This window comes from Rhinoderma darwinii, unplaced genomic scaffold (genome assembly GCF_050947455.1).
Source record: "Rhinoderma darwinii isolate aRhiDar2 unplaced genomic scaffold, aRhiDar2.hap1 Scaffold_4433, whole genome shotgun sequence".
Taxonomy (NCBI): domain Eukaryota; kingdom Metazoa; phylum Chordata; class Amphibia; order Anura; family Rhinodermatidae; genus Rhinoderma; species Rhinoderma darwinii.
The window spans coordinates 66,080-89,350 of record NW_027463890.1 but is presented as its reverse complement, the minus strand read 5'-3'; the positions used below and the strand labels follow the sequence as shown (position 1 = coordinate 89,350).

The following is a 23,271-nucleotide window of genomic DNA, read 5'->3' as shown; positions in this document are numbered from 1 at the left end:
ATTATATACAGAAGATACCCAGGTTATACCAGCATGCTCCATATCACTATATACAAGAAGATGTATAACTTATACCAGCTGTACATATATAATTATATACAGAAGATACCCAGGTTACACCAGCATGCTCCATATCACTATATACAAGAAGATATATAACTTATACCAGCTGTACATATATAATTATATACAGAAGATACCCAGGTCATACCAGCATGCTCCATATCACTATATACAAGAAGAGGTATAACTTATACCAGCTGTACATATATTATATATACAGAAGCAACCCAGGTTATACCAGCACGATCCATATCACTATATACAAGAAGATGTATAACTTATACCAGCTGTACATATATAATTATATACAGAAGATACCCAGGTTATACCAGCATGCTCCATATCACTATATACAAGAAGATGTATAACTTATACCAGCTGTACATATATAATTATATACAGAAGATACCCAGGTTATACCAGCATGCTCCATATCACTATATACAAGAAGATGTATAACTTATACCAGCTGTACATATATAATTATATACAGAAGATACCCAGGTTACACCAGCATGCTCCATATCACTATATACAAGAAGATATATAACTTATACCAGCTGTACATATATAATTATATACAGAAGATACCCAGGTCATACCAGCATGCTCCATATCACTATATACAAGAAGAGGTATAACTTATACCAGCTGTACATATATAATATATACAGAAGCAACCCAGGTTATACCAGCACGCTCCATATCACTATATACAAGAAGATGTATAACTTATACCAGCTGTACATATATAATTATATACAGAAGATACCCAGGTTATACCAGCATGCTCCATATCACTATATACAAGAAGATGTATAACTTATACCAGCTGTACATATATAATTATACACCAGAAGATACCCAGGTTATACCAGCATGCTCCATATCACTATATACAAGAAGATGTATAACTTATACCAGCTGTACATATATAATTATATACAGAAGATACCCAGGTTATACCAGCATGCTCCATATCACTATATACAGGAAGATGTATAACTTATACCAGCTGTACATATATAATTATATACCGGAGATACCCAGGTTATACCAGCACGCTCCATATCACTATATACAAGAAGATGTATAACTTAAACCAGCTGTACATATATAATTATATACCGGAGATACCCAGGTTATACCAGCACGCTCCATATCACTATATACAAGAAGATGTATAACTTATACCAGCTGTACATATATAATTATATACCAGAGATACCCAGGTTATACCAGCACGCTCCATATCACTATATACAAGAAGATGTATAACTTATACCAGCTGTACATATATAATTATACACCAGAAGATACCCAGGTTATACCAGCATGCTCCATATCACTATATACAGGAAGATGTATAACTTATACCAGCTGTACATATATAATTATATACAGGAGATACCCAGGTTATACCAGCATGCTCCATATCACTATATACAAGAAGATGTATAACTTATACCAGCTGTACATATATAATTATACACCAGAAGATACCCATGTTATACCAGCATGCTCCATATCACTATATACAAGAAGATGTATAACTTATACCAGCTGTACATATATAATTATATACAGAAGATACCCAGGTTATACCAGCATGCTCCATATCACTATATACAAGAAGATGTATAACTTATACCAGCTGTACATATATAATTATACACCAGAAGATACCCAGGTTATACCAGCATGCTCCATATCACTATATACAGGAAGATGTATAACTTATACCAGCTGTACATATATAATTATATACAGGAGATACCCAGGTTATACCAGCATGCTCCATATCACTATATACAAGAAGATGTATAACTTATACCAGCTGTACATATATAATTATACACCAGAAGATACCCATGTTATACCAGCATGCTCCATATCACTATATACAAGAAGATGTATAACTTATACCAGCTGTACATATATAATTATATACAGAAGATACCCAGGTTATACCGGCATGCTCCATATCACTATATACAGGAAGATGTATAACTTATACCAGCTGTACATATATAATTATATACCGGAGATACCCAGGTTATACTGGCATGCTCCATATCACTATATACAAGAATATGTATAACTTATACCAGCTGTACATATATAATTATATACAGAAGATACCCAGGTTATACCAGCATGCTCCATATCACTATATACAGGAAGATGTATAACTTATACCAGCTGTACATATATAATTATATACAGAAGATACCCAGGTTATACCAGCATGCTCCATATCACTATATACAAGAAGATGTATAACTTATACCAGCTGTACATATATAATTATATACAGGAGATACCCAGGTTATACCAGCATGCTCCATATCACTATATACAAGAAGATTTATAACTTATACCAGCTGTACATATATAATTATATACAGAAGATACCCAGGTTATACCAGCATGCTCCACATCACTATATACAGGAAGATGTATAACTAATACCAGCTGTACATATATAATTATATACAGAAGATACCCAGGTTATACCAGCATGCTCCATATCACTATATACAAGAAGATGTATAACTTATACCAGCTATACATATATAATTATATACAGAAGATACCCAGGTTATACCAGCAGGCTCCATATCACTATATACAAGAAGATGTATATCTTATACCAGCTGTACATATATTGTTATAGACAGAAGATACCCAGGTTATACCAGCATGCTCCATATCACTATATACAAGGAGATGTATAACGTACACCAGCTGTACATATATAATTACATACAGAAGAAACCCAGGTTATATCAGCATGCTCCATATCACTATATACAAGAAGATGTATAACTTATACCAGCTGTACATATATAATTATATACAGAAGATGCCCAGGTTATACCAGCATGCTCCATATCACTATATACAAGAAGATGTATAACTTATACCAGCTGTACATATATAATTATATACAGGAGATACCCAGGTTATACCAGCATGCTCCATATCACTATATACAAGAAGATGTATAACTTATACCAGCTGTATATATATAATTATATACAGAAGATACCCAGGTCATACCAGCATGCTCCATATCACTATATACAAGAAGATGTATAACTTATACCAGCTGTATATATATAATTATATACAGAAGATACCCAGGTTATACCAGCATCCTCCATATCACTATATACAAGAAGATGTATAACGTATACCAGCTGTATATATATAATTATATACAGAAGATACCCAGGTTATACGAGCATGCTCCATATCACTATATACAGGAAGATGTATAACTTATACCAGCTGTACATATATAATTATATACAGAAGATACCCAGGTTATACCAGCATGCTCCATATCACTATATACAGGGAGATGTATAACTTATACCAGCTGTACATATATATTATATACAGAAGATACCCAGGTTATACCAGCAGGCTCCATATCACTATATACAGGAAGATGTATAACTTATACCAGCTGTACATATATAATTATACACCAGAAGATACCCAGGTTATACCAGCATGCTCCATATCACTATATACAAGAAGATGTATAACTTATACCAGCTGTACATATATAATTATATACAGAAGATACCCAGGTTATACCAGCATGCTCCATATCACTATATACAGGAAGATGTATAACTTATACCAGCTGTACATATATAATTATATACCGGAGATACCCAGGTTATACTGGCATGCTCCATATCACTATATACAAGAATATGTATAACTTATACCAGCTGTACATATATAATTATATACAGAAGATACCCAGGTTATACCAGCATGCTCCATATCACTATATACAGGAAGATGTATAACTTATACCAGCTGTACATATATAATTATATACAGAAGATACCCAGGTTATACCAGCATGCTCCATATCACTATATACAAGAAGATGTATAACTTATACCAGCTGTACATATATAATTATATACAGGAGATACCCAGGTTATACCAGCATGCTCCATATCACTATATACAAGAAGATTTATAACTTATACCAGCTGTACATATATAATTATATACAGAAGATACCCAGGTTATACCAGCATGCTCCACATCACTATATACAGGAAGATGTATAACTAATACCAGCTGTACATATATAATTATATACAGAAGATACCCAGGTTATACCAGCATGCTCCATATCACTATATACAGGGAGATGTATAACTTATACCAGCTGTACATATATATTATATACAGAAGATACCCAGGTTATACCAGCAGGCTCCATATCACTATATACAAGAAGATGTATAACTTATACCAGCTGTACATATATAATTATACACCAGAAGATACCCAGGTTATACCAGCATGCTCCATATCACTATATACAAGAAGATGTATAACTTATACCAGCTGTACATATATAATTATACACAGAAGATACCCAGGTTATACCGGCATGCTCCATATCACTATATACAGGAAGATGTATAACTTATACCAGCTGTACATATATAATTATATACCGGAGATACCCAGGTTATACTGGCATGCTCCATATCACTATATACAAGAATATGTATAACTTATACCAGCTGTACATATATAATTATATACAGAAGATACCCAGGTTATACCAGCATGCTCCATATCACTATATACAGGAAGATGTATAACTTATACCAGCTGTACATATATAATTATATACAGAAGATAACCAGGTTATACCAGCATGCTCCATATCACTATATACAAGAAGATGTATAACTTATACCAGCTGTACATATATAATTATATACAGAAGATACCCAGGTTATACCAGCATGCCCCATATCACTATATACAGGAAGATGTATAACTTATACCAGCTGTACATATATAATTATATACAGGAGATACCCAGGTTATACCAGCATGCTCCATATCACTATATACAAGAAGATGTATAACTTATACCAGCTGTACATATATAATTATACACCAGAAGATACCCATGTTATACCAGCATGCTCCATATCACTATATACAAGAAGATGTATAACTTATACCAGCTGTACATATATAATTATATACAGAAGATACCCAGGTTATACCAGCATGCTCCATATCACTATATACAAGAAGATGTATAACTTATACCAGCTGTACATATATAATTATACACCAGAAGATACCCAGGTTATACCAGCATGCTCCATATCACTATATACAGGAAGATGTATAACTTATACCAGCTGTACATATATAATTATATACAGGAGATACCCAGGTTATACCAGCATGCTCCATATCACTATATACAAGAAGATGTATAACTTATACCAGCTGTACATATATAATTATACACCAGAAGATACCCATGTTATACCAGCATGCTCCATATCACTATATACAAGAAGATGTATAACTTATACCAGCTGTACATATATAATTATATACAGAAGATACCCAGGTTATACCGGCATGCTCCATATCACTATATACAGGAAGATGTATAACTTATACCAGCTGTACATATATAATTATATACCGGAGATACCCAGGTTATACTGGCATGCTCCATATCACTATATACAAGAATATGTATAACTTATACCAGCTGTACATATATAATTATATACAGAAGATACCCAGGTTATACCAGCATGCTCCATATCACTATATACAGGAAGATGTATAACTTATACCAGCTGTACATATATAATTATATACAGAAGATACCCAGGTTATACCAGCATGCTCCATATCACTATATACAAGAAGATGTATAACTTATACCAGCTGTACATATATAATTATATACAGGAGATACCCAGGTTATACCAGCATGCTCCATATCACTATATACAAGAAGATTTATAACTTATACCAGCTGTACATATATAATTATATACAGAAGATACCCAGGTTATACCAGCATGCTCCACATCACTATATACAGGAAGATGTATAACTAATACCAGCTGTACATATATAATTATATACAGAAGATACCCAGGTTATACCAGCATGCTCCATATCACTATATACAAGAAGATGTATAACTTATACCAGCTATACATATATAATTATATACAGAAGATACCCAGGTTATACCAGCAGGCTCCATATCACTATATACAAGAAGATGTATATCTTATACCAGCTGTACATATATTGTTATAGACAGAAGATACCCAGGTTATACCAGCATGCTCCATATCACTATATACAAGGAGATGTATAACGTACACCAGCTGTACATATATAATTACATACAGAAGAAACCCAGGTTATATCAGCATGCTCCATATCACTATATACAAGAAGATGTATAACTTATACCAGCTGTACATATATAATTATATACAGAAGATGCCCAGGTTATACCAGCATGCTCCATATCACTATATACAAGAAGATGTATAACTTATACCAGCTGTACATATATAATTATATACAGGAGATACCCAGGTTATACCAGCATGCTCCATATCACTATATACAAGAAGATGTATAACTTATACCAGCTGTATATATATAATTATATACAGAAGATACCCAGGTCATACCAGCATGCTCCATATCACTATATACAAGAAGATGTATAACTTATACCAGCTGTATATATATATAATTATATACAGAAGATACCCAGGTTATACCAGCATCCTCCATATCACTATATACAAGAAGATGTATAACGTATACCAGCTGTATATATATAATTATATACAGAAGATACCCAGGTTATACGAGCATGCTCCATATCACTATATACAGGAAGATGTATAACTTATACCAGCTGTACATATATAATTATATACAGAAGATACCCAGGTTATACCAGCATGCTCCATGTCACTATATACAGGGAGATGTATAACTTATACCAGCTGTACATATATATTATATACAGAAGATACCCAGGTTATACCAGCAGGCTCCATATCACTATATACAGGAAGATGTATAACTTATACCAGCTGTACATATATAATTATACACCAGAAGATACCCAGGTTATACCAGCATGCTCCATATCACTATATACAAGAAGATGTATAACTTATACCAGCTGTACATATATAATTATATACAGAAGATACCCAGGTTATACCAGCATGCTCCATATCACTATATACAGGAAGATGTATAACTTATACCAGCTGTACATATATAATTATATACCGGAGATACCCAGGTTATACTGGCATGCTCCATATCACTATATACAAGAATATGTATAACTTATACCAGCTGTACATATATAATTATATACAGAAGATACCCAGGTTATACCAGCATGCTCCATATCACTATATACAGGAAGATGTATAACTTATACCAGCTGTACATATATAATTATATACAGAAGATACCCAGGTTATACCAGCATGCTCCATATCACTATATACAAGAAGATGTATAACTTATACCAGCTGTACATATATAATTATATACAGGAGATACCCAGGTTATACCAGCATGCTCCATATCACTATATACAAGAAGATTTATAACTTATACCAGCTGTACATATATAATTATATACAGAAGATACCCAGGTTATACCAGCATGCTCCACATCACTATATACAGGAAGATGTATAACTAATACCAGCTGTACATATATAATTATATACAGAAGATACCCAGGTTATACCAGCATGCTCCATATCACTATATACAGGGAGATGTATAACTTATACCAGCTGTACATATATATTATATACAGAAGATACCCAGGTTATACCAGCAGGCTCCATATCACTATATACAAGAAGATGTATAACTTATACCAGCTGTACATATATAATTATACACCAGAAGATACCCAGGTTATACCAGCATGCTCCATATCACTATATACAAGAAGATGTATAACTTATACCAGCTGTACATATATAATTATACACAGAAGATACCCAGGTTATACCGGCATGCTCCATATCACTATATACAGGAAGATGTATAACTTATACCAGCTGTACATATATAATTATATACCGGAGATACCCAGGTTATACTGGCATGCTCCATATCACTATATACAAGAATATGTATAACTTATACCAGCTGTACATATATAATTATATACAGAAGATACCCAGGTTATACCAGCATGCTCCATATCACTATATACAGGAAGATGTATAACTTATACCAGCTGTACATATATAATTATATACAGAAGATAACCAGGTTATACCAGCATGCTCCATATCACTATATACAAGAAGATGTATAACTTATACCAGCTGTACATATATAATTATATACAGAAGATACCCAGGTTATACCAGCATGCCCCATATCACTATATACAGGAAGATGTATAACTTATACCAGCTGTACATATATAATTATATACAGAACATACCCAGGTTATACCAGCATGCTCCATATCACTATATACAAGAAGATGTATAACTTATACCAGCTGTACATATATAATTATATACAGGAGATACCCAGGTTATACCAGCATGCTCCATATCACTATATACAAGAAGATTTATAACTTATACCAGCTGTACATATATAATTATATACAGAAGATACCCAGGTTATACCAGCATGCTCCACATCACTATATACAGGAAGATGTATAACTAATACCAGCTGTACATATATAATTATATACAGAAGATACGCAGGTTATACCAGCATGCTCCATATCACTATATACAAGAAGATGTATAACTTATACCAGCTGTACATATATAATTATATACAGAAGATACCCAGGTTATACCAGCATGCTCCATATCACTATATACAAGAAGATGTATAACTTATACCAGCTGTATATATATAATTATATACAGAAGATACCCAGGTTATACCAGCATGCTCCATATCACTATATACAAGAAGATGTATAACTTATACCAGCTGTACATATATAATTATATACAGAAGATACCCAGGTTACACCAGCATGCTCCATATCACTATATACAAGAAGATATTGTAATGGCCGGAAGGAGGTGAAGGAAAGTGAGCCCTAATCTACCCACCGCCCTGTCCCTGCCTACTTGCAACGACTCGCCCTAGGCGACGAGGTACAACTGGGCGGCGGTCCCTACGCTGTCTAAGTGCACAGGAAAACAAACAGGGAACATGCAAGGGAAGGGGCAGTAGCCACGGAACGCCACGAGGAAACGGAGCGGCGAATGGACAGTCAGGACCAGGACGAAGTGAGTACACCCAAGCGGGCAAGGAGACAGAAGCAAGCCAGGGGCAAAGCAAAGAAGGTCAAGCAGAACTGCAGCAAGGCAGAAGCACGGCAGAAGCAGGCTGGAGCAGCAGCAGTGGGGCCAGGAATCCAAAAGAATTACAAGCACTGAGGGAGAGAACACGGCAGGTAATAAAGGACAGGGGGCGGAGCTAACTCCGACAGACCAGGCCGCGATAGGCTCTCCCACTCCTGAGCCTGCCACCCTGGTTGGTGGGAGATGGTGTCAGTCGAACAGGTCTGGCCTCAGGTGTGGATTGATTAATCCCAGGAGTATACCTAGATGAAGTACCTGGCAGATCCCTAACAGTACTCCCCCTTTTATGAGGGGCCACCGGACCCTAACTAAGGGGACCCGGTTTAGTGGGGAAGAGAAGGTGGAACCTCCTGATCAATACCCCAGCGTGAACATCACGGGCAGGTACCCAAGTCCTCTCCTCCGGCCCGTATCCTCTCCAATGGACCAGGTACTGGAGGGAGCCCTGGACCATCCTACTGTCCATAATCTTGGCCACCTCGAATTCCACCCCCTCAGGGGTGAGAACGGGAACAGGAGGTATCCTCGAGGGGGACCAGGACGGGGAGCAGCGTTTAAGGAGGGAGGCATGGAAGACGTCATGTATGCGAAATGATGGGGGGAGCTCCAGACGGAAGGATACAGGGTTGAGGACTTCAATGATCTTATAAGGTCCAATGAATCGGGGAGCAAACTTCCTGGACGGGACCTTAAGGCGCAAGTTCCTGGACGACAACCAGACCAAATCCCCGACGACAAACCGGGGGTTAGCAGAACGTCTACTATCCGCCTGAATCTTTTGTGCGCTCTGGGACGCCTCTAGGTTCTTCTGAACCTGGGCCCAGACGGTGCACAGTTCCCGATGAACATCCTCTACCTCAGGATTATTGGAACAACCAGGGGAGACGGAGGAGAATCTTGGGTTAAACCCGAAATTACAGAAAAACGGGGAGACCCCTGACGAGTTACTGACCCGGTTATTCAAGGAAAATTCAGCAAGGGGAAGGAATGAGACCCAATCGAATTGACAGTCAGAGATGAAACACCTTAAATATTGTTCCAGGGATTGGTTGGTCCTTTCCGTTTGGCCATTAGTTTCGGGATGGAAGGCGGAGGAGAAGGACAGATCAATCTCCAACTTTTTACAAAAAGCTCTCCAAAATAAGGAAACAAATTGTACCCCTCTGTCAGAAACGATATTGACTGGGGCCCCATGGAGACGCAGGATGTGTTTCACAAACAAAGAAGCTAACGTCTTGGCGTTAGGTAGCTTCTTAAGGGGCACAAAGTGGCACATCTTGCTGAAGCGGTCGACTACCACCCACACCACCGACTTGCCCTGAGATGGAGGCAAATCGGTGATAAAATCCATGGAGATATGGGTCCAAGGTCTCTGGGGAATGGGCAAGGAACGTAGTAGGCCCGCAGGTCGGGACCTAGGGGTTTTGGACCTAGCGCAAACCTCACAAGCGGCGACGTAAGCCCTAACGTCTTTAGGCAACCCAGGCCACCAATAGTTTCTGGTAATGAGGTGTTTGGTGCCCAAGATGCCAGGATGACCAGATAGAGCGGAGTCATGGTTTTCCCTGAGTACCCTCAGCCGGTATTGCAGGGGAACAAACAATTTGTCCCCAGGGACGTTCCCGGGAGCTGCACCCTGATCAGCCGCGATATCAGAAGCTAAATCAGAATCCGTGGCAGAGACGATTATACCAGGGGGTAAAATACAAGCAGGATCCTTCTCAGAAGGAGGATTGGCCATGAAACTACGTGACAGAGCATCAGCCTTAATATTCTTGGACCCAGCCCTATAGGTAACCAAGAAATTAAATCTGGTAAAGAATAGTGCCCACCGAGCTTGTCTAGGATTAAGCCTCCGGGCCGATTCTAGGAAAACCAGATTCTTGTGATCCGTAAGGACCGTTACCTGGTGTCTGGCCCCCTCCAGGAAGTGCCGCCACTCCTCAAAAGCCCATTTAATGGCTAGAAGTTCGCGGTTGCCAATATCATAGTTACTCTCCGTGGGCGAAAACTTCCTAGAGAAGTAAGCACAGGGGCGGAGATGGGTGAGGGAGCTGGTACCCTGGGACAAGACGGCCCCCACTCCCACCTCGGAAGCGTCAACCTCCACAATAAATGGCTCCTCTTGGTTGGGCTGAATCAGCACGGGGGCCGAGATAAAGCACTTCTTGAGGGTCTCAAAGGCCTGGACGGCCTCAGGGGGCCAATGGAAGACATCAGCACCCTTGCGGGTAAGGTCCGTAAGAGGCTTAGCGACGACCGAGAAGTTGGCAATAAATCTCCTGTAATAGTTGGCGAACCCTAAAAAACACTGTAACGCCTTAAGGGAGGCAGGTTGGACCCATTCCGCCACAGCCTGAACCTTGGCAGGGTCCATGCGGAATTCATGAGGAGTGAGGATTTGCCCTAAAAATGGTATCTCCTGTACCCCAAAGACACATTTTTCAGTCTTAGCAAACAGATTATTCTCCCGAAGGACCTGGAGCACCTTCCTGACATGCTCCACGTGGGAGGACCAGTCCTTGGAAAACACCAGTATGTCATCAAGGTACACAACAAGAAAATTACCCAGGTAGTCTCTCAGGATTTCATTAATAAAATTCTGGAAGACAGCAGGGGCATTACACAACCCAAAGGGCATGACCAGGTATTCGAAATGACCCTCGGGTGTGTTGAACGCAGTTTTCCACTCATCCCCCTCTTTGATGCGGATAAGGTTATACGCCCCCCGTAGATCGAACTTAGAAAACCATTGGGCTCCCTGAACCTGATTAAAAAGATCCGGAATCAAAGGAAGTGGGTACTGGTTCCTTACGGTGACCTTATTCAGGTTACGATAATCAATGCACGGCCTAAGACCACCATCCTTCTTCCCCACGAAGAAGAAGCCAGCACCTACAGGAGAAGTCGAGGGGCGAATGAAACCCTTGGCCAGGCATTCTTGGATATATTCCCTCATAGCTTTACGTTCAGGACATGAAAGATTAAATATCCTCCCCTTAGGAAGCTTGGCACCAGGCACCAAATCGATGGCGCAATCGTAATCTCTATGGGGGGGCAACACCTCGGAGGCCTCCTTAGAAAACACATCGGCGAAGTCCTGAACAAACTCAGGAAGCGTGTTTACCTCCTCCCGGGGAGAAATAGAGTTAACAGAAAGACATGAAATAAGACATTCATTACCCCATTTGGTAAGATCCCCGGTATTCCAATCAAACGTGGGATTATGCAACTGCAACCAGGGAAGGCCTAAAACCAGATCAGACGATAATCCCTGCATCACCAGTACAGAGCACTGCTCCAAATGCATGGAGCCAACAAGGAGTTCAAAAACAGGAGTATGCTGAGTAAAATAACCATTAGCAAGGGGAGTTGAGTCGATTCCTACTACAGGGATAGGATAAGGTAAATCAATACAAGGCATCTTTAGAGACATAGCAAATTCCGCAGACATGATATTAGCAGATGACCCTGAATCCACGAAAGCACTGCCCGTGGCAGCCCGGCCAGCAAACGAGACCTGAAAGGGAAGCAAAATTTTATTGCGTTTCACATTAACGGGAAATACCTGTGCGCCCAAGTGACCTCCCCGATGATCACTTAGGCGCGGAAGTTTTCCGGCTTCTTATTCTTGCGCCTGGGACAGGTGTTCAGTAGATGCTTGTCGTCCCCACAGTAGAAGCAGAGACCATTCATTCTGCGAAACTCCCTACGTTGTCGAGGGGACATGGAGGCCCCGAGTTGCATAGGTACCTCCGAGTCCTCCGTGGTCGGGCGAGGAGACGGGACCTCGGGGGGGATCGCAGAAAAGTCAGAGGGGAGCACACTGAAGCGTTCTAGCTGACGTTCCCTGAGACGTCGGTCAAGTCGTACTGCTAGGGCCATAACCTGGTCAAGGGAGTCAGACGAGGGGTAGCTAACCAGCAGATCCTTCAGGGCGTCAGATAATCCTAACCTAAACTGGCACCTTAGGGCCGGATCGTTCCACTGAGAAGCTACGCACCACTTCCTAAAATCAGAACAGTATTCCTCAACCGGTCTCCTACCCTGACGTAAGGTCAGCAGCTGACTCTCGGCTAAGGCAGTCCTGTCAGTCTCGTCGTAAATGAGTCCGAGGGCAGAGAAAAAACGATCAACAGAGGAAAGTTCAGGGGCGTCAGGAGCCAAGGAGAAGGCCCACTCTTGGGGCCCTTCCTGGAGTCGGGATATGATGATACCCACCCGCTGGTTCTCGGAACCTGAGGAGTGGGGCTTTAGGCGGAAATACAGTCTGCAACTCTCCCGGAAGGAGAGAAACGTCTTACGGTCCCCTGAGAACCGGTCAGGTAATTTGAGGTCGGGTTCTAGAGGTGAGGTGAGGGGTACTACTAAAGCAGCATCACCCTGATTGACCCTTTGGGCCAGGGCCTGGACCTGTAGGGAGAGGCCCTGCATCTGCTGGGCCAGGGTCTCAAGGGGGTCCATGATAGCGTCAGCGTAGGAGAAATGGTAGACTAGGTAAGGGCTTGTAATTATGTAATGGCCGGAAGGAGGTGAAGGGAAAGTGAGCCCTAATCTACCCACCGCCCTGTCCATGCCTACTTGCAACGACTCGCCCTAGGCGACGAGGTACAACTGGGCGGCGGTCCCTACGCTGTCTAAGTGCACAGGAAAACAAACAGGGAACATGCAAGGGAAGGGGCAGTAGCCACGGAACGCCACGAGGAAACGGAGCGGCGAATGGACAGTCAGGACCAGGACGAAGTGAGTACACCCAAGCGGGCAAGGAGACAGAAGCAAGCCAGGGGCAAAGCAAAGAAGGTCAAGCAGAACTGCAGCAAGGCAGAAGCACGGCAGAAGCAGGCTGGAGCAAGCAGCAGTGGGGCCAGGAATCCAGAAGAATTACAAGCACTGAGGGAGAGAACACGGCAGGTAATAAAGGACAGGGGGCGGAGCTAACTCCGACAGACCAGGCCGCGATAGGCTCTCCCACTCCTGAGCCTGCCACCCTGGTTGGTGGGAGATGGTGTCAGTCGAACAGGTCTGGCCTCAGGTGTGGATTGATTAATCCCAGGAGTATACCTAGATGAAGTACCTGGCAGATCCCTAACAGATATATAACTTATACCAGCTGTACATATATAATTATATACAGAAGATACCCAGGTCATACCAGCATGCTCCATATCACTATATACAAGAAGAGGTATAACTTATACCAGCTGTACATATATAATATATACAGAAGCAACCCAGGTTATACCAGCACGATCCATATCACTATATACAAGAAGATGTATAACTTATACCAGCTGTACATATATAATTATATACAGAAGATACCCAGGTTATACAGCATGCTCCATATCACTATATACAAGAAGATGTATAACTTATACCAGCTGTACATATATAATTATACACCAGAAGATACCCAGGTTATACCAGCATGCTCCATATCACTATATACAAGAAGATGTATAACTTATACCAGCTGTACATATATAATTATATACAGAAGATACCCAGGTTATACCAGCATGCTCCATATCACTATATACAAGAAGATGTATAACTTATACCAGCTGTACATATATAATTATACACCAGAAGATACCCAGGTTATACCAGCATGCTCCATATCACTATATACAAGAAGATGTATAACTTATACCAGCTGTACATATATAATTATATACAGAAGATACCCAGGTTATACCAGCATGCTCCATATCACTATATACAGGAAGATGTATAACTTATACCAGCTGTACATATATAATTATATACCGGAGATACCCAGGTTATACCAGCACGCTCCATATCACTATATACAAGAAGATGTATAACTTATACCAGCTGTACATATATAATTATATACCGGAGATACCCAGGTTATACCAGCACGCTCCATATCACTATATACAAGAAGATGTATAACTTATACCAGCTGTACATATATAATTATATACCAGAGATACCCAGGTTATACCAGCACGCTCCATATCACTATATACAAGAAGATGTATAACTTATACCAGCTGTACATATATAATTATATACAGAAGATACCCAGGTTATACCAGCATGCTCCATATCACTATATACAAGAAGATGTATAACTTATACCAGCTGTACATATATAATTATACACCAGAAGATACCCAGGTTATACCAGCATGCTCCATATCACTATATACAGGAAGATGTATAACTTATACCAGCTGTACATATATAATTATATACAGGAGATACCCAGGTTATACCAGCATGCTCCATATCACTATATACAAGAAGATGTATAACTTATACCAGCTGTACATATATAATTATACACCAGAAGATACCCAGGTTATACCAGCATGCTCCATATCACTATATACAAGAAGATGTATAACTTATACCAGCTGTACATATATAATTATATACAGAAGATACCCAGGTTATACCAGCATGCTCCATATCACTATATACAGGAAGATGTATAACTTATACCAGCTGTACATATATAATTATATACCGGAGATACCCAGGTTATACTGGCATGCTCCATATCACTATATACAAGAATATGTATAACTTATACCAGCTGTACATATATAATTATATACAGAAGATACCCAGGTTATACCAGCATGCTCCATATCACTATATACAGGAAGATGTATAACTTATACCAGCTGTACATATATAATTATATACAGAAGATACCCAGGTTATACCAGCATGCTCCATATCACTATATACAAGAAGATGTATAACTTATACCAGCTGTACATATATAATTATATACAGGAGATACCCAGGTTATACCAGCATGCTCCATATCACTATATACAAGAAGATCTATAACTTATACCAGCTATACATATATAATTATATACAGAAGATACCCAGGTTATACCAGCATGCTCCATATCACTATATACAAGAAGATGTATAACTTATACCAGTTGTACATATATAATTATATACAGAAGACACCCAGGTTATACCAGCATGCTCCATATCACTATATACAAGAAGATGTATATCTTATACCAGCTGTACATATATTGTTATAGACAGAAGATACCCAGGTTATACCAGCATGCTCCATATCACTATATACAAGGAGATGTATAACGTACACCAGCTGTACATATATAATTATATACAGAAGAAACCCAGGTTATATCAGCATGCTCCATATCACTATATACAAGAAGATGTATAACTTATACCAGCGGTAAATATATAATTATATACAGAAGATACCCAGGTTATACCAGCATGCTCCATATCACTATATACAAGAAGATGTATAACTTATACCAGCTGTACATATATATAATTATATACAGAAGATACCCAGGTTATAGCAGCATGCTCCATATGACTATATACAAGAAGATGTATAACTTATACCAGTTGTACATATATAATTATATACAGGAGATACCCAGGTTATACCAGCATGCTCCATATCACTATATACAAGAAGATGTATAATATACCAGCTGTACATATATAATTATATACAGAAGATACCCAGGTCATACCAGCATGCTCCATATCACTATATACAAGAAGATGTATAACTTATACCAGCTGTATATATATAATTATATACAGAAGATACCCAGGTTATACCAGCATCCTCCATATCACTATATACAAGAAGATGTATAACGTATACCAGCTGTATATATATAATTATATACAGAAGATACCCAGGTTATACGAGCATGCTCCATATCACTATATACAGGAAGATGTATAACTTATACCAGCTGTACATATATAATTATATACAGAAGATACCCAGGTTATACCAGCATGCTCCATATCACTATATACAGGGAGATGTATAACTTATACCAGCTGTACATATATATTATATACAGAAGATACCCAGGTTATACCAGCAGGCTCCATATCACTATATACAAGAAGATGTATAACTTATACCAGCTGTACATATATAATTATACACCAGAAGATACCCAGGTTATACCAGCATGCTCCATATCACTATATACAAGAAGATGTATAACTTATACCAGCTGTACATATATAATTATATACAGAAGATACCCAGGTTATACCAGCATGCTCCATATCACTATATACAGGAAGATGTATAACTTATACCAGCTGTACATATATAATTATATACCGGAGATACCCAGGTTATACTGGCATGCTCCATATCACTATATACAAGAATATGTATAACTTATACCAGCTGTACATATATAATTATATACAGAAGATACCCAGGTTATACCAGCATGCTCCATATCACTATATACAGGAAGATGTATAACTTATACCAGCTGTACATATATAATTATATACAGAAGATACCCAGGTTATACCAGCATGCTCCATATCACTATATACAAGAAGATGTATAACTTATACCAGCTGTACATATATAATTATATACAGGAGATACCCAGGTTATACCAGCATGCTCCATATCACTATATACAAGAAGATTTATAACTTATACCAGCTGTACATATATAATTATATACAGAAGATACCCAGGTTATACCAGCATGCTCCACATCACTATATACAGGAAGATGTATAACTAATACCAGCTGTACATATATAATTATATACAGAAGATACCCAGGTTATACCAGCATGCTCCATATCACTATATACAGGGAGATGTATAACTTATACCAGCTGTACATATATATTATATACAGAAGATACCCAGGTTATACCAGCAGGCTCCATATCACTATATACAAGAAGATGTATAACTTATACCAGCTGTACATATATAATTATACACCAGAAGATACCCAGGTTATACCAGCATGCTCCATATCACTATATACAAGAAGATGTATAACTTATACCAGCTGTACATATATAATTATATACAGAAGATACCCAGGTTATACCAGCATGCTCCATATCACTATATACAGGAAGATGTATAACTTATACCAGCTGTACATATATAATTATATACCGGAGATACCCAGGTTATACTGGCATGCTCCATATCACTATATACAAGAATATGTATAACTTATACCAGCTGTACATATATAATTATATACAGAAGATACCCAGGTTATACCAGCATGCTCCATATCACTATATACAGGAAGATGTATAACTTATACCAGCTGTACATATATAATTATATACAGAAGATACCCAGGTTATACCAGCATGCTCCATATCACTATATACAAGAAGATGTATAACTTATACCAGCTGTACATATATAATTATATACAGGAGATACCCAGGTTATACCAGCATGCTCCATATCACTATATACAAGAAGATTTATAACTTATACCAGCTGTACATATATAATTATATACAGAAGATACCCAGGTTATACCAGCATGCTCCACATCACTATATACAGGAAGATGTATAACTAATACCAGCTGTACATATATAATTATATACAGAAGATACCCAGGTTATACCAGCATGCTCCATATCACTATATACAAGAAGATGTATAACTTATACCAGCTATACATATATAATTATATACAGAAGATACCCAGGTTATACCAGCAGGCTCCATATCACTATATACAAGAAGATGTATATCTTATACAGCTGTACATATATTGTTATAGACAGAAGATACCCAGGTTATACCAGCATGCTCCATATCACTATATACAAGGAGATGTATAACGTACACCAGCTGTACATATATAATTATATACAGAAGAAACCCAGGTTATATCAGCATGCTCCATATCACTATATACAAGAAGATGTATAACTTATACCAGCTGTACATATATAATTATATACAGAAGATGCCCAGGTTATACCAGCATGCTCCATATCACTATATACAAGAAGATGTATAACTTATACCAGCTGTACATATATAATTATATACAGGAGATACCCAGGTTATACCAGCATGCTCCATATCACTATATACAAGAAGATGTATAACTTATACCAGCTGTATATATATAATTATATACAGAAGATACCCAGGTTATACCAGCATCCTCCATATCACTATATACGAGAAGATGTATAACGTATACCAGCTGTATATATATAATTATATACAGAAGATACCCAGGTTATACGAGCATGCTCCATATCACTATATACAGGAAGATGTATAACTTATACCAGCTGTACATATATAATTATATACAGTAGATACCCGGGTTATACCAGCATGCTCCATATCACTATATACAGGAAGATGTATAACTTATACCAGCTGTACATATATAATTATATACAGAAGATACCCAGGTTATACCAGCATGCTCCATATCACTATATACAATAAGATGTATAACTTATACCAGCTGTACATATATAATTATATACAGAAGATACCCAGGTTATACCAGCATGCTACATATCACTATATACAAGAAGATGTATAACTTATACCAGCTGTACATATATAATTATATACAGAAGATACCCAGGTTATACCAGCATGCTCCATATCACTATATACAGGAAGATGTATAACTTATACCAGCTGTACATATATAATTATATACAGAAGATACGCAGGTTATACCAGCATGCTCCATATCACTATATACAAGAAGATGTATAACTTATACCAGCTGTACATATATAATTATATACAGAAGATACCCAGGTTATACCAGCATGCTCCATATCACTATATACAAGAAGATGTATAACTTATACCAGCTGTATATATATAATTATATACAGAAGATACCCAGGTTATACCAGCATGCTCCATATCACTATATACAAGAAGATGTATAACTTATACCAGCTGTACATATATAATTATATACAGGAGATACCCAGGTTATACCAGCATGCTCCATATCACTATATACAAGAAGATGTATAACTTATACCAGCTGTACATATATAATTATATACAGAAGATACTCAGGTTATACCAGCATGCTCCATATCACTATATACAAGAAGATGTATAACTTATACCAGCTGTACATATATAATTATATACAGAAGATACCCAGGTTATACCAGCATGCTCCATATCACTATATACAAGAAGATGTATAATACAAGCTGAACATATATAATTATATACAGGAGATACCCAGGTTATACCAGCATGCTCCATATCACTATATACAAGAAGATGTATAACGTATACCAGCTGTACATATATAATTATACACAGAAGATACCCAGGTTATACCAGCATGCTCCATATCACTATATACAGGAAGATGTATAACTAATACCAGCTGTACATATATAATTATATACAGAAGATACCCAGGTTATACCAGCATGTTCCATGTCACTATATACAAGAAGATATATAACTTATACCAGCTGTACATACATAATTATATACAGAATATACCCAGGTTATACCAGCATGCTCCATATCACTATATACAAGAAGATGTATAACTTATACCAGCTGTACATATATAATTATATACAGAAGATACCCAGGTTATACCAGCATGCTCCATATCACTATATACAAGAAGATGTATAACTTATACCAGCTGTACATATATAATTATATACAGGAGATACCCAGGTTATACCAGCATGCTCCATATCACTATATACAAGAAGATGTATAACTTATACCAGCTGTACATATATAATTATATACAGAAGATACCCAGGTTATACCAGCAGGCTCCATATCACTATATACAGGAAGATGTATAACTTATACCAGCTGTACATATATAATTATATACAGAAGATACCCAGGTTATACCAGCATGCTCCATATCACTATATACAAGAAGATGTATAACTTATACCAGCTGTACATATATAATTATATACAGAAGATACCCAGGTTATACCAGCAGGCTCCATATCACTATATACAAGAAGATGTATAACTTATACCAGCTGTACATATATAATTATATACAGAAGATACCCAGGTTACACCAGCATGCTCCATATCACTATATACAAGAAGATATATAACTTATACCAGCTGTACATATATAATTATATACAGGAGATACCCAGGTTATACCAGCATGCTCCATATCACTATATACAAGAAGATGTATAACTTATACCAGCTGTACATATATAATTATATACAGAAGATACCCAGGTTATACCAGCATGCTCCATATCACTATATACAAGAAGATGTATAACTTATACCAGCTGTACATATATAATTATATACAGAAGATACTCAGGTTATACCAGCATGCTCCATATCACTATATACAAGAAGATGTGTAACTTATACCAGCTGTACATATATAATTATATACAGAAGATACCCAGGTTATACCAGCATGCTCCATATCACTATATACAAGAAGATGTATAACTTATACCAGCTGTATATATATAATTATATACAGAAGATACCCAGGTTATACCAGCATCCTCCATATCACTATATACGAGAAGATGTATAACGTATACCAGCTGTATATATATAATTATATACAGAAGATACCCAGGTTATACGAGCATGCTCCATATCACTATATACAGGAAGATGTATAACTTATACCAGCTGTACATATATAATTATATACAGTAGATACCCGGGTTATACCAGCATGCTCCATATCACTATATACAGGAAGATGTATAACTTATACCAGCTGTACATATATAATTATATACAGAAGATACCCAGGTTATACCAGCATGCTCCATATCACTATATACAAGAAGATGTATAACTTATACCAGCTGTACATATATAATTATATACAGAAGATACCCAGGTTATACCAGCATGCTACATATCACTATATACAAGAAGATGTATAACTTATACCAGCTGTACATATATAATTATATACAGAAGATACCCAGGTTATACCAGCATGCTCCATATCACTATATACAGGAAGATGTATAACTTATACCAGCTGTACATATATAATTATATACAGAAGATACGCAGGTTATACCAGCATGCTCCATATCACTATATACAAGAAGATGTATAACTTATACCAGCTGTACATATATAATTATATACAGAAGATACCCAGGTTATACCAGCATGCTCCATATCACTATATACAAGAAGATGTATAACTTATACCAGCTGTATATATATAATTATATACAGAAGATACCCAGGTTATACCAGCATGCTCCATATCACTATATACAAGAAGATGTATAACTTATACCAGCTGTACATATATAATTATATACAGGAGATACCCAGGTTATACCAGCATGCTCCATATCACTATATACAAGAAGATGTATAACTTATACCAGCTGTACATATATAATTATATACAGAAGATACTCAGGTTATACCAGCATGCTCCATATCACTATATACAAGAAGATGTATAACTTATACCAGCTGTACATATATAATTATATACAGAAGATACCCAGGTTATACCAGCATGCTCCATATCACTATATACAAGAAGATGTATAATACAAGCTGAACATATATAATTATATACAGGAGATACCCAGGTTATACCAGCATGCTCCATATCACTATATACAAGAAGATGTATAACGTATACCAGCTGTACATATATAATTATACACAGAAGATACCCAGGTTATACCAGCATGCTCCATATCACTATATACAGGAAGATGTATAACTAATACCAGCTGTACATATATAATTATATACAGAAGATACCCAGGTTATACCAGCATGTTCCATGTCACTATATACAAGAAGATATATAACTTATACCAGCTGTACATACATAATTATATACAGAATATACCCAGGTTATACCAGCATGCTCCATATCACTATATACAAGAAGATGTATAACTTATACCAGCTGTACATATATAATTATATACAGAAGATACCCAGGTTATACCAGCATGCTCCATATCACTATATACAAGAAGATGTATAACTTATACCAGCTGTACATATATAATTATATACAGGAGATACCCAGGTTATACCAGCATGCTCCATATCACTATATACAAGAAGATGTATAACTTATACCAGCTGTACATATATAATTATATACAGAAGATACCCAGGTTATACCAGCAG

General features: G+C 37.5%; 1 protein-coding gene across 1 annotated transcript in view; it reads left to right on the top strand.

The window, feature by feature from the left end:
- LOC142715456 (interleukin-5 receptor subunit alpha-like) overlaps positions 1-23,271 on the top strand; it is a 31,025-nt gene that overhangs the window by 4,964 nt on the left and 2,790 nt on the right. The gene's annotated exons all lie outside the window — the stretch shown is intronic.